Below are 14,970 nucleotides of genomic sequence, written 5' to 3' on the forward strand. Positions count from 1 at the left end.
GGGGATTTTGAATGTAAACGAGGGTACAGACGCAGAGATCTGAGGCTTTTATTGTTTTGTATTGAGTGTTAAATATGAAAAAGAATTAAAAGGTAGATGCCTTAAAAGGGGCCTGTGGCGTATGTAAATGAAATATGTTTCAGAGCCATAATTTGCAACTGCTGCTGTTGTTATTTTTCAGATGGTTATCTGAAGTTTTTCTGGTCGCCTCAGTGCAGCTTTAAAGCAACGCACAACAAAGCGTTCACCAATTAAAGACAATTTTAACACCAAGAACTGCAGCAAACTTCATTAGATTATCCATCCAGCAGCTGACAAAAAGCCTATCAGAATGCATCTTTAAGTGTCTGTAATGAATAATGTATAATCAAAACACTTTTTTTTCACACTAGCCATTCACAACATCAACGTCTAGCAGCCGTTATAACAAATGAAATGTTTATATCAAATGGAATTTGATTAGGTGACTGGTTATTATTGCTAGTAGGGAAGCAGAATAACAATCTAAGGCACTTTAAAAATGATCAAAATCACCAAGCCCTTGAAACAATACACATTCAATCAAATTCTTCATAATTGTAACAGTAGGAAGCATTTTAGGCATTCCACCCACAACAAACAGGCTTTGTTCTCCTGTTATGAGAGGCAGCGAGGGGACACAATCAAGTGCGTGAGAAAGCCAGGAACGCAGGATTTCAAGCAATTCCTCCCTTTCTCTTTCTATATACCCCACCACCACCACCCCTTTTCTCTCTTTTTTCAGGGTCGCCCATATTATTTGCTTCCTGTCTCATTGTAGCTGGCAAAAAGAGAATTTGGTAATTGAGTGGTACAGAACATGTGCCCTCCCTACTCGCAGATGACAGATGGATTATAAAAACTTCAAAGGCGAGCATTTGGAGCACCAGGGGAGAGATGCTAGGTATTTGAACTATCATTCTTTACCCAGGAGACAATGACTGCCTGACATGGTGCATACATCAAGGAATAGTGCAACGGCACAGACATAATCCAACACACACATGCACACACAACCCCTCCTTTTACTCCTTTTCCATCTCTCTTCCTCTCCTTCTCCCTCCCTGTGCTATATATTTAACATCCTGTTCTGAGCAACTTTGCGCCAAGCTTGGGATCATAACAAGTGGGGGGTAACGCTGAGAGTCTGGAAGAGAGAGAGGAGGCGGCACAGGAAGGGCAAGGAATCTTATCTTTGCATATTTCTTTTCCAGACTTGTCACCTTTGTAGGCTTTTTGCAGCTTTCAGGGTTCAAACAGTGGCATCTCCTTTCCCCGGTCAGTAAAATGATCAGTTTAGCTTTAGCAGTGGCTTTGTGCTTTTTTAAAAAATACAGCCAGATTAGCAGGTCTTGAGTAAAACTGTAAGCACTACTGTAAGCAAGTGAAGGGAGAATGGTGGCGGTGACGCCTATAATCATCTTATAAGCATGATTTATGAAAAGGGCCATCTGCTTTGCCTTACTTAAGCACGGAGGCAACCTTTAATAATATAAGGACATGAGGAAAGGAGGGGATAGTGGGGGGTGAGTACAAATGGGAGGGGGGAGACTATTCAACACAATGACATACACACAATGATTCAACAAACCGGTACCCTGAATGCAAGCGCCTCTCTCCCCTGCCTCTCTTCTTCTTCTTCTTCTTCTTCTTCTTCTTCTTCTTCTTCCTGTCCCTTCTCCTCTTCAGCATCCAGCCATTAGTTCAGATGGCAGCTAATCACTGTTGACCTCCACTGTCATACCATTTAACCCTGGCCCCTCCCCTTGACCCTGAAGGAATTAGCAGCCTCACTGTAACACACACACACACACACACACACATACACACACACACACACACATTTGCATGCACAAACTGCCCTGCAGACAGAGAAAAAGTTCCATTACCCACAGTCTCTAAATTCTAGCATATGATTCTTACACGACTCATAAATGCAGACGATCCTACCCAATTAATCATTTGGCCTATAAAATGGCCAAAATCGCAAAAAAGATGCCAAAGTGCTTGTTTTGTCCAATAAACAGTCCAACTACCAAAGACTCTCAGTTTTGTCCGAAACACTTTGTGTGAAATAATTTGAGATGCTGGAACCAGAGACTTTTGGGGATTTTTGTTTCAAAAATAACGATTAATCATAAGATTTGTTATTAATTTCCTGACAATCAACAAACTGATTTATCAACTGGTTGTTTCAACTAAACTTTTTAGTTATTGATTAATCTCTCAATAGTGAAACATGCCACTAAAAACTTCCCAGGCAAGAAGATGTCTTGCTTGCCTGATTTTTTCAACCAAATAAATTAAATTTACAAAGACTTAAAAGGAAGAGAGAAAGAAAAGTAATACACTCTCACATTTAAGAAGCTGTTGGCATGTTCACTTGATAAATGCATAAATGATCGATCATCAAAATTGTTGTATTATTTAATTCTGGCCTTAAATTCCAATACAGCCCATCAGGTCTTTGGACTAATTAAAAAGTGGAACCAACTGAAACCAGCTAAGTGATATCATAACACATTTCACACATGAAGAACCAGAACGTCTCAAAGCGATGCAGCTCTGACTTGATTGACATTCATGCCCCAGCGGCTGCCCTTTGGCCTCGCTGTGACCTGGAAATGGCTCCCAGCGGGACCTTAAAGAGCGACGGCGGCAGCGTTGGGGGGTGAGGGGTGGGGGGGGGTTACAGCGTATGCTTTTGTGCTACAAACCACATACACACATTTCCACATGTGCATATAGGCACACACACACACACATATATATATAAACACGCCCCTCCCAGTGTGGTCACCTTTTCAGTGTCCATCAGGATTGTCGGCCTAATCCTCGTCGGATCATCTCATCAATGCCTAGGCTGTTTATGTGTAATGGATCCCATCTAACTCCCTCTCTCTCTAACCCCCAATGCTCCCCTTGCCCCTCCCTTCCCTCCCACCCCTGCTTCCCTCCAGGTCTATCACCATCCTCTCCTCCCTCCATCAAAACTGTTCTCACTGGAATACACCAACTGTTTTATTTCCTTTTTGATTTTTGATTTAAAAAAATTTAGAATTAAGCTCCTCTTGTCTACTTCTAGATGTGCACCGTGAAGACAGGCAGCGGATATATGTATTTAATGTTACGTAATTATAAATACAACAGGAAATGAATCACACTTCATGCCCAGTGGTCGGTTTATGAATATGATTTTTTTTTAATGAAATTTGAGAAATGTTTTTGTAGTATAAAAAGTTAAACTTTCTTTTCATAGCACTCACTTTTGGGTTTGGCAGAATTCAAAATAAATTCCATATTTCTGGTCTGCCACATAATTTTCTTGACAAACCTGTCATGGAAAGTGTATAACCGTTTGTCATCCGGCCCTTCCCATGCTTCCTCACTCTCTTCATCCTCCTCCTCCTCCCTCTCTTCGAAGCCTCGCAGCATGTGTAAGCAGACGCGCACGTGCTCCCTTCGCCCTCATTACGCGCTAACTACGCTGTTAGATTAAAAGCGTGTACAGAGAGGAAGACAGAAAGAGAAAGAATGAAAAGGAAGAGAGAGAGAGAGGAGGAGGAAGAGGTGGGGGGGGAAGAGAGGAACAGGCCGAACCTCCATAATTAAGATCACTTCAGAGATTACCTCGGGCAACAAAAGCACGGCAAGCGGCCGCCCGCAGCCACAGAAATTGGATGAAAAAGGGGTGTTGAGGAGAAGACTGACCTCCGCTAGCTCTCCACCGGGCTCTGCACAAACATGAGCCACGGCTGGATCAAATGCCCTTCCCAGCAGTAACTGACACACACACATACACACACACACACACACACATACAACAGGTACAGTACTGGTACATACTGTAGAGTCATGGTGACAGCGAACTGAGGACAAGCACACGTACAGGCACACATAGGGGATTCAGCACCTGAGGGCTTACATTTTATTACAGGCCACATATCAGAAAACACACACAGACACACACGTCTCTACTAAGTACACTGCCTGGAGAGGCAATCCGTCCACCGGCGCAGACCATCACTCCCGTGAGCCAACTAAGTCTGAAAAAATTCCTTCGAGTATGATGCCACCTTCACATTATTTTAAGAAAGGGCATGATTGCCAAGATAGTAATCAGTTACAATTTATTTTTATACGTAACAGAGACAAACTGCACCTTTTACCTTGGAATTGGTGTATTTGCTGACATGTTTAATTCATGTGGGATACACCGTTCATAACGCTACTGGGGAGACAATAGAGCTATTCCCCAAAATTTAAAATAACCACTAGGAGGCTGAGGTCTTTTATCCTCATTTGGAAGATAATTTTTACCATAAATCTGATATGATGCAAACATGGTATGAGACCCATCTATAGGATTCTGTCATCCACGGGCTTCCACACCAGCTGTCAAACCAACGCTTAAGTTATGTTTTCACTCTACTTTTACTCTTTGCCTTCCCTCTGTCCATTTCCACATCTTCCGCTCTTCTGCGTTGTTCACATCGCCCTTCTCTTCCCACCCTGCAAACAAACCCTGATCTCCGGCGAGCAGAGGGGAAGCCATTTACTCTAATCACAGGGATCCAGCAAGAGCGCCTCAAAGCCCTCGGGGGCTGATCGGCAATCAGAGAGAGGCTATGAGGGAGATGGAGAGAAATAAACTCTACCTCAACTTCAGATTTGTGGTGCAAACCTCTCCAATCCCTAATCCGAAGCAGCTCTGCCATGACATTGTCCTGTTGGTGGATAGGCAGGATGAGGGGTGTTTGGGAGGATATGAGCACAGAGTTTAAGGACTTCCTGTGACAGAGTAAGTTCTGGTCAGTGGGGTCACAGGCCGGGTGAAGTGTGGAGGCACTCAGTCAGGACAGGAAGGAGGCAATAAGCGTACACGATACTGTGCTGGGGCAGAAAATGAGCTTATTATCTGTGTGGCTTTTGATCCAGCTGTTCATCCACCAGGTTAAAATTCTGGCTGAAAGGATAACTCACGTGGATCTTCATTTCCGTCGGTAAGAAACAGCAAGAAACAAGAGTGGTCAGAAAACTGAAAATAAGACAAACGTTAGATTATCTATAACACTTTCTTTCAAAGCTCAGACTGGATGGTTCCCATTTGGGTTGGGCGATGTCTACAATGAAACTTACAAATATTGAACTTTTATGATTTATCATGACTACGTGTTTCATTCTGCTAGTTCTTGCCATGGCAATGCTATGGTGTTGAGCAGATACAATGTTTATCATGCCCACCAACTTTAGTTTAGTGTGTTAAGCATGCTGCATTTGCTAATTAACACTAAACGTAAAGCAGACTAGGTTGCCTAGGCTAATAGGAATGTGAGTTTTGGAGGTATTTGGTCAGAAACCAAAGTATCGAACAATTGAACTTTTAAAACTAAAATTAAAATCACAACCTCATGATGGCGCTAGATAAAAAAGTTATTACAAAGTTATTATAATTCATCTCGGGGGGAATGTGAATGTGTGTACCAAATTACAATGCAGTCCATCCAATAGTTGTCACCAAATGTCCATGGAGGAAAAGTCAGGGGATCATCAAAGTCTGGTAGTTTTATTCTCAGGGGACCATGAATGTCTTGGCAAAGTTTAACAGTAATCCATCCAATAGTTGTAAAGATATTTTACTTTGAATCCCTAAACCGCTGGCATGGCTACAAATGTATGATAAAAAAAAGTAATAATTGACATTGTTTGCAGATTGAGGTAAAATGACAACATTTTTAGAGATGTTGCTTTCATAATGGTGGTCTGTGAAGAAAAAACTTTACTGCATTCCAAGATCTCAGTGATTGCTTTGGTAAGCACAATGTTATAACCATAAGCATGAAGAAACAGCAAAACCTACGAAAAAACAATCCATCTTAATAAACCTGAACTATCCATTAAAAAGACCCTTTCCTGTCTGTGATTTGGTACAAAACCTGCTACAATACTGAGTTACCACTATACACTGTACAATCCAATGAATTGTAGGTTTTCCATGTCTTTTTCCTATTCTTTCTTTAATGGGTGCCATAGAGTGACAGGAGGCTAGAAATAGCGAATCTGTTCAAAATGACCCCCTAGTTTTTGGGACACACATTGTGAGCGGGTGAGCAAACTTGAAGTGTGAACTCACTCCCACCCTTCGAGCCTATCAGTGTCATCAACCACACCATGGATGCACCCCCCCCCCCCCACCATCTTCTCTGTGTGTGCAGATCTGACAGTCCTGTTTACCAAAGCAGCCAACAGACAAGCTGAACAAGGGCCCGGGCACTTCCACTTAACTCTCTCCCCATTACTACGATTGGTGTGAACGACACAACAAAAGAGATAAAATGCAGTTCTGAGCCGCAGAAAACAACTGCAGCTCACGATCAAGAATAATAATAATAACAAAAAAGACATGGATGAAAACAAATGAGGAAGACGAGGAGGAGGTGATGGGGGCTAGAGAGAGAGGAGATGATGAGGTGTGCCGTTTGAAGAAAAAAAACCCCAGATGATTTGAGAAAATTGTCGGAAATTGCAGGAGATCTGTTAAAGGTTTCTTTTCCAGCAGGGGTGGGAGCGCATCTTATGACTTAAAAGAGGTATTAAAGGAAGGAACCAGGCGCCGGGGGAATTCTCCCACGTCGAAGAGCTCTCTTTTTAAATTCAACCCTGGTAATAACGTAGATAAATAATAGATAACTAGTATTTAGCTCCCACCTTGAACAACGCTTTTTAAAGTAGTTCATGAAAGACTGACAGCTCTTGGCGAGCAAATGCACTTACACTTTCTCATGCGTGTGCCCGCACACATGTACTGTGTATTTTACCTAATTAAATAAAACGCCAGGTGGGATCAACTGATTGTTTGTGAGTGTTTGTGTGTGCATGGACGAAAAAAGGGAGAGGCAAAGAAGGGAAGGAAAGATCAGATGTTTTCGATGAATTTGGCCATGTTCATGTTCATCATTAGTGGTGTAATCAGCAGCTGATGGTTGGTTTAGGTGCAGAATTGGTAAGGGGCTGTAACTGGTAGGGCCACTATGTTTGTTTTGAGAAACGCAATACATGTGGAGTTAAGTAGTCTGATTTCTGATTGAACCTTATCCCAAGCAAAGTGTTTTATTTTTCAGAAACCTATACAGTCGCGCCTTTATTCTGAATTATACTACAGTTAAGTTAAATGTTTTGTGTTAACTTAGTTTATAAAATGGTCAAGGTTCAGCATCAAATTGTATTTATTTGGAATCCGTGGTACAATATTGCCATGCTCCAGCCCTCCAGCACCCACATGGCTGTCGCCTGTTCACACATCACAGACCTGTAACAGTTTATTTACCAGCTCTTTACTCAAAACCAGAGTGGCTGTATTTCCACCTTGTTTGTCATAAATACATTGTTTGGGGTTAGGATGTTGCAGTTTGTTGATACCCTGGGGAGGGTCTTGCTTTTTTACATAAATTGAACAGGTGATTTTGCTCCCCTCCCCACCCTAATAATTCTTGTACAGTCCCTAAGATTGTCTGATATTTAGGCCTCAGGCCTTTTGCTGTCTTACGGGAATGATGTTCCTTAAGGAAAAAAAAAAAACATTAAAAAAGTACTTGTTTTTGAATATCCTGTCCTCAAATAAGGGCAAGAATAAATCAGTAGACATATATTTACCTTTTTTTTTACATCAACTATGCCTCAGAGATGCGGTGGCGGCTGCACCAGGCGTTTACAGAAGGCTGTGTGTTTAAATGCCTGGAATGCTCATTTGCCTTTTGGGTTTACATATTTACTTTTGCATAAATGGAGAACAGTAATGTGGTATTAAGGGGCTTCTCAAGGGGAAAGTTGTGTGTTTTTAAAATGCAGCCTTTTTTAAATGCTCCCTCAGTTTGCTATATTAAGGAAGGTTCATGATTAATGCAGCATAGATCTAATTTCTCTTGATTAAAAAAAATGAATTAGAAAAATAATGTCAGACTTGAGATGAGCTCAGCCCCCCCCCCCCCCCCCCCCCCCCCCCACACACACACACACACACACACACACACATACACAAATATACACAAACACTCCACCCTCCCTCGCTCAAAGTCATCAGATACACAATGAGCATCCAGGCTAAAATGAGCAACAAATAATAACAAAATTCCCGATAGCTAAATATGAAATTTAAAATGACTGCCTTGATCAACTAGAGCCCAGTAATCTTTAGCACCAGCCACAGCTGTACCACCACTACTGTCACTTGAAATAAAAACCTAAACCTTTCAGGGCTTTCAATTGAGTCTTTAATTCAGCCTGATGTGACATTAAAACCCTTTGGTTGACTTCCACTGGCTGTGACAAATGTACCAGCGCTTAATAGAGGTGTGCAGACAGGCCGGCATTTCAGTGACTTTTATCAAACCGAATTTATCAGCGCAGGCTCCCCGGATCTGTGGCAGCAGCTTGTTCAGAATGAAGCCTACAGATACCATTAAGCACATCATCCCTCCTCTCTGTCTAGCTCCTTCTCCCATTCTGCTCGCTGCGTTTCACTCTAAGTATTTTCCCCCCCGCTCTGTCCTGTCATCCCTTTGCCTACTGTATATTTATCTCTCTTTTTTCTCTGGATCTACCATTCCATGGATGTCGTACTTTCTGACTTTCTGACTGCCAATTGTCAAGTATTTTTTTTTATTTAAAAAAAATCCTGCGACTCCTTTTGTATGTGAAGGTGTAAAAGTATTCATGGGACATCAAGGGACACTCAAACTCTCCATTTGAGGCTATTGAAATTGTTTTACATGGGTTAACAGTGTCTTGTCAAGATGTTTAATAAAATCTCAAGATATGTGAAATGACGTATCATCCTGACCAAATAAATACACGAGTGAATTCACCTGTGCAGGAAGGAGACTCTGGTACAATTCTAAGGAAAGAGCTCACCAGTCTCCTGATTACAATGGGGTTATAAATTTGATTTGTTTCCATCAGTTGATAGATAGGAAAAATGGGAGATAAGAGTGGGAGAGAGGATAGAGAGATGACAGAAGCTCCGGCAGAGAGACAGAAGAAAGAGTGAAATGGTGGAGTGAGTAGTGTGATAAGGAGGCTTTTGAAGGGTCCTCTCAAATGCTGGGATTGCTCAGTTCAGCGCCGTCAGAGCCTCTGAGGTACTTGAACCTTGCCTGCCTTTCCTCCACCTCTCTGTAGAGCTGCTGCCCTGCAGGCCACCTGTAAACCGCTTTGACACATGATCCACTCCCACAGATGTAGAGTGGAAACACACACACACAGAGAAACTGCTGCTTGCAGACAGCTAAGCATGCACAACGCTTTAACGCACCATCAACGCTGGGTTGTTTTTTAACATTAGCACTCGATTAACAACTGGCTGTCCCACTTTTGAATGGAGGGGCACTCACAGCAGAAACAAGAGAGCTACCTAATAGTCTCTCTCATGACACGTTGATTAAAAAATTTGGGGGTTTTTTTCTTCTTTTTATGCATCTCCCACTGTCAGTCTTAAGCAATACATCCTTCAGCGAGACAGGACAAATAACCTGCTATTATCCATGGCCCTCACGTTGGCGTGAAAGTGGCACTAGGAGGATTTTAACCTTCACCTCCTGAAGGCAGAGGGAACAGGACACGTTGGAATTTAATTAAGTAATTAGACGGACGCCTTGCCACAGCCACAAACAAGTGGCGGGGAAAGAGAATGGCAGCTTTCAGACAAACACACAAATCCAAATGCACAATACAAAAACTGTGAAACAGACAAACGATTACTAGAAATGCAAGCTCCTAATTTAGATGAAAACACACATGTATATAAAAGCAAAAGCACCATTCAGCCACTTGCAAGAAGGATCTAAGCAACCCCCAACCACTACCAGAAAAAGTGGAGACAAAAAAAAAAAAAACGACGGCTCCTGATTAGGCATTGTCAAAATATTTGCGACGGAGGAATTCCACCAGGCGAGCTCGGAATCGGCTCCTCTACAAAAGAGCCATCTTCCCTGAGTAACAAGTTGGTGCGATGAGTGTCGACAGAAGAGGAGCTGAAATCCCCCCCGGGCTAGAGAATATCCCGCTATTGTAGTCTTAACCCGCGAGACCTGGCGGGGAATGTACAGCTTTCACAGTCACTTCTCATCCTATTTGTAGCACTGCCGCTGATGTGCGAGCGCCTGGGCCACAGCAGGTCACCTCCACTACCCCTCTTTTTTTATCTCTCTGTCTTCCTTATACTTTCGGTAACCACAACCTTTCCAAAGTCCAACAAATATTTGAGGAGGCATTCATCTACATCGTGTTATTTCCCCCCACGCCTAACCACTTTTTTCATCTCTCTTTTTGTATTTTTTGTTCCACAAGGCAAGTTTCATTAAAGATCCAATTATGCAAATCAGGTGCTGGAGAGGCAGTTGAATGTGCACTATAATGGTGTACAGTAATCGTTCGACACAATATACGGCATCCGGGGCCAGATTTATGAGCGCAACAGAACTGCAACGCCTCCGTCCTTTGGTGAAAACCTCTTGATCATAATTAAAGGTGCAGGAGTTCTCTCCAGCATCCTCACACCCTCCCTTTTCTCCCTCTTTTACTCTACTGTTTCCCTCCTTTCCTCTCCCTCCATCTTGTGCTACTTTGGTGTGCTCATTAGCAGAGGTCTGAGAAGTTTACAGAGGTCACATCCGAGAGGTAGAGCAGCTAAAGAGCAGACATGACATGTGCTATGAAGTCAGTAGTATGTGAAGAGGGTAACAGACATAACCTGCCTCACACACACACACATATAACCTTCCATCTCATCGACACTGGAGGTATTTACCACTGTCTTAGCTGAGCGTGGCTGAATGCTAAGCAGTAACAATTCTCTGCTTCAGGACCTCTGATTGATGTGTGCTTGCCTGTTTGTGTTAAGCTGTTGTCTACGGAAATGACACAGCTGAAAACGCAGCGCCTTTCGACACATCAAAAAGGAAAACGGTCCTGACATCGCATGACGCATCCTTAAATCTGAAATACTAACGAACTTAGGGGAAAAAATACCAAACTAAAGCCAAACTCAATAATGCCTTAATGCCAAGGAGGCTCAGCAGGGAAGCCGGGGCAAACAAAGGAGGAATATCACGGGTTGTGAGGATAAGGTGTTTTACATTTTTTCAGGACACATTCCTTGTTGGTGTTATGTGAGTGCCAACTGATTAAACAGAGAGAGAAAAGGCAAGGCCAGATCATCGCCTGGACACTGGACTTTCTCAAGGCTGAGGAGTTAAACTATCCTTGAAAATACACACACACACACACACACACACACACACACACAGAGTATGTGGGGTTCATGTGCACATGTCACAAAACTGTTGTGAACTCAAATGCTAACTCCCACGCGTACCAACCTGCATGCATGCACATTCTCAGGCTTATTTAACAAAGTCTGTCACTGAAGCTGCACGGAGATTATGATGAAGTTTAAAAAATAATAATAATAAAGATCCACCTTGTGCCCACTTCCATACTAACCTCTCCCTCTGAGACCACTTCGATCTCCTCTTTTCCTCTCTTGCCATCCAGACCTTAGCCGTTCTCACCACCCACCCTGACTCCTCCCGCTGCCCAGACAGGCAGACGCTCCTTATGATGGCACCCCGGTATGAAAGAACCGAGTCAAGCCTATCTGTCAGCACCTCATCTGCCCTACACTCTTTATTCTTAGATCAAAATGACGTCCATGATTACCCACCACTCCAACCCATCCAACCCACTGCTCCTTCAACCCTTCAACCCCCAATTCTTATCAGGCTCTCAGGGCACAGAACATGCGGGGGGAAATATACACTCCAACTCGTAAGTGAAGGATGAGGCATAAAGCAAGAGCACACAACGGGAAAAACTGAACAGAAACTCTCATTTAAACAATGATTCAATAAAGCTGATCATTCATACAGCGAGAATTTAATTGATAGCATATTCATTTGAGGCTAATGGTGTCTTCCATATTTCCCATTGCTTTTATATTCTCAATAACTGAGTCAGAGGTAAAGCACAGTCAGTTTTACTTTCGACCCTAATTTATAACAAAAGCAACATGTTAAATTTACTGTTGAATACGAAATAACTAGAACATGGCAGGCTTTTGGACATTAACATTACATGTAAAGATGAAGAAATTATACTCATCAGTTTACTTATTAATTCCAAAAAATGAGATCCTAAAAGTGAGCAAAGGTCAGCGGCGCTAACTTTTGAGGTCATTCATGCCCCTTTCTATTTATAACCACAGCTGTAGAAATTGTAATTGCTGTTCCTTATAAAAGTTTGCCATCACACCCTGATAGTGGCAAAAAATAGTCTAATCTAACATTTTCTATGACAGAAATTCAAACAAATGTGATAAAAATCTCATTGTTTGAGATGTCGGTCTAATGTGTGTAATCTAGCGTGTGATGTTTTGTGGTCAGGGCAATCTCTACTTGAGTTCATATCCCACATTTGATTCAATGCTTTCGATTGTGTGAGTGTGCGTGCGTGCGTGTGTGTGTGTGTGTGTGTGTTCTTGTCATATTAGCCTCACACAGTATCTGTAAGCCCAGCTCGCCAACATCTTCCCCTCTCTGGCTTGAACTCTGGAGATCAAGGTCATGGAGCTACATGGCTCGACCCAGACTAACGCCTGTGTGTTACAGCCCCTTCAGCACCCTCCTTGCCCCCCGTGGGACACACACACGTACATAGATATCCTGAAATACACATACGCCGCCGCCTTGCCCTGTTACTCGCGTGAAGAAGAGGAAGCAGATCAGAACCAGAATTAAAGGGGGGGGGGCTTTCACAATGACTGCATATATCAATTAATGGCTGGCTGAGCAGAGCTGGCCTGATCTGGCCTGCCCACCACCGCCCTGATCCCAGCGGACTGGGAGCCCTGGCCTCGCAGCCTGTACAGCTGGAGCCCTCTCCCCTATAATTACATGAGAAGGGGATCAACTAGCCACCATGAGGCTGGCTATCTGACTATGGACTGCACTATGTTGCAGATGCATGTATCCCTGCCTTTGGTACAGGATATCTTGTCTTGTCTAATTAATTATGCACACATATTTTTCTGTGCTGCTAGATTATGTTATTTGTGTGACCACTTCACTGTGGGTTTGTGTGTTTTTGTAAAGGCTCTGGGATGTCTGCTCATGTGCTGCCTTCTTTACGCGCATTTGTTAAACAAGTGTGTGATTTTTCAAACAGTTTTATCATTCTTTCCTCTTTTTAAAAAAATCTGATTGTGTACATATGAACGTGCAAATAATTTGCTGCGTGTCGGACTGACAACACGGCAGCTTCAGTCGAGCGGGTCTACTCCACGGTGAACCGAGCGGCTGACTGACTGACTGACTGACAGCCTGGTGAAAAGAGGACTGATTTGATGCCATCCTTTGCATGCCATGCTCTCTCTCTGTCTCCCCCCCCCACCCCCCCACCCCCGTCTCTCTCATCACTCCCTTCTCCCTCGTTTTCAGCTGAAAGATGTGTATCGCCACAGTCAGTCACGGCCCGCGGCCCCCTTAGCAACACTGACATGGGCACAGGTGGGAAAGCAACTAATACAAGATCAACGTCGACCGCTACACACTGGCTCCCAAGAGCAGATTTTGAGCTCCGTCGGTCAGAAAGTTGCAGCCCAGGAACATGTCAAAATACTTGTGCTGTATGTGTGCGGCTTTTTTTGCTGTAAGAAATCTCACACTGACTCCAAAATAAAACATCCCATCCACAAACGTTGTGAATTTATCTATTTGACTTGCCATCAAGTGAAGATAAATAATGCTTTTCTATTATAAGAAAAAAATAAAAGCATGTGTCAGAAATATTTAGACATATTTGTTATTGTAATTATTTTAATGACAACAAATCTGATTATTAATAGTATAAATCATTACTGAGAAGTATGTAATATTAAAATGGAACCTGAATGGTAGACGTACACAAAAAATCAGAAGTAGGCCTAATGAATATTAAATAAATTGCTAACACAAACCACTGAGGCCTTGACACCAAATTCAGTATATCAATTCCTCTAACAGACTAGTCTGCAAAACAAGGCCTTTTCTTAAAAGGTGTCTCTTCTCATATATTTTCACCCGGAAAGAGCAGCGCAGAGAGGTGCAGTAAAGGGCAAACAGGTCTGTGAGGCAGCCTGAACTGTCAGAGGAGCAGGGACAGTTATCCATTTGCTGTTCCATCTCCAATATGGGAATGTCAGGAGCTGACAAAAAGGGTTTACGCCCAGACACTATTACAGACATAATATCCGCCCTGTGCATACCATTAAACAATGACAGCATCTCAACTGGCACAGCACATCTATTTATCCCTTTTCCTTGCACAATGCATCTGAGGAAGAGGCAACTTTTTTGGGGGGGGCTTAAGACAACTTTAAGGAATGTTAGAGAAACAGTGGGAAACAACGTGATACACATAACTGAGTATTTTAAGAAGGATGACACGTGTCTTCCCAGTCATTGTGCAAGTGGCTGGATAACCCAGGTCAGATCACTGAGGGGTCAACTCGACTTCCAAGAAAAGGTCCTCCCCACCCAAGACGCACGGTGAGACAGAGGCTTTAAATGGGATTACAAGCCTCATCCCTGCCACATATTACTGATAATCCAATACTGCTCCATCATATAAGCACACATTCTGACATGTGAGCCGCGGTGTGGGAATTCGGCAACCGGTTAGAGATTTTTTTAGCGCATGAAACGCGCTCAACCTGCTGAATCTTTCGGATATCCTAAAAATACACAACCTCTCGTAAATTAAAAGACGATAGCGTGGAAACTCCAGAAAGCACGAGTCCTATGACATGTTATACACCCGACCTCATCCATCCTCCGGAAAAATTTTATTGCCTTATGGGTTCCGTCATTTTATATTTTCCACAGTAACGGATGTCTATCAGCCCCATGTAGTCTTTGACCG

At 42.9% G+C, this 14,970-nt stretch overlaps 1 protein-coding gene across 6 annotated transcripts in view; it reads right to left on the reverse strand.

The window, feature by feature from the left end:
- Positions 1-14,970, reverse strand: part of znf536 (zinc finger protein 536) — a 223,041-nt gene that overhangs the window by 205,893 nt on the left and 2,178 nt on the right. The window lies entirely within an intron of this gene.

The sequence above is a fragment of the Micropterus dolomieu genome, linkage group LG20 (assembly GCF_021292245.1).
Source record: "Micropterus dolomieu isolate WLL.071019.BEF.003 ecotype Adirondacks linkage group LG20, ASM2129224v1, whole genome shotgun sequence".
NCBI lineage: Eukaryota > Metazoa > Chordata > Actinopteri > Centrarchiformes > Centrarchidae > Micropterus > Micropterus dolomieu.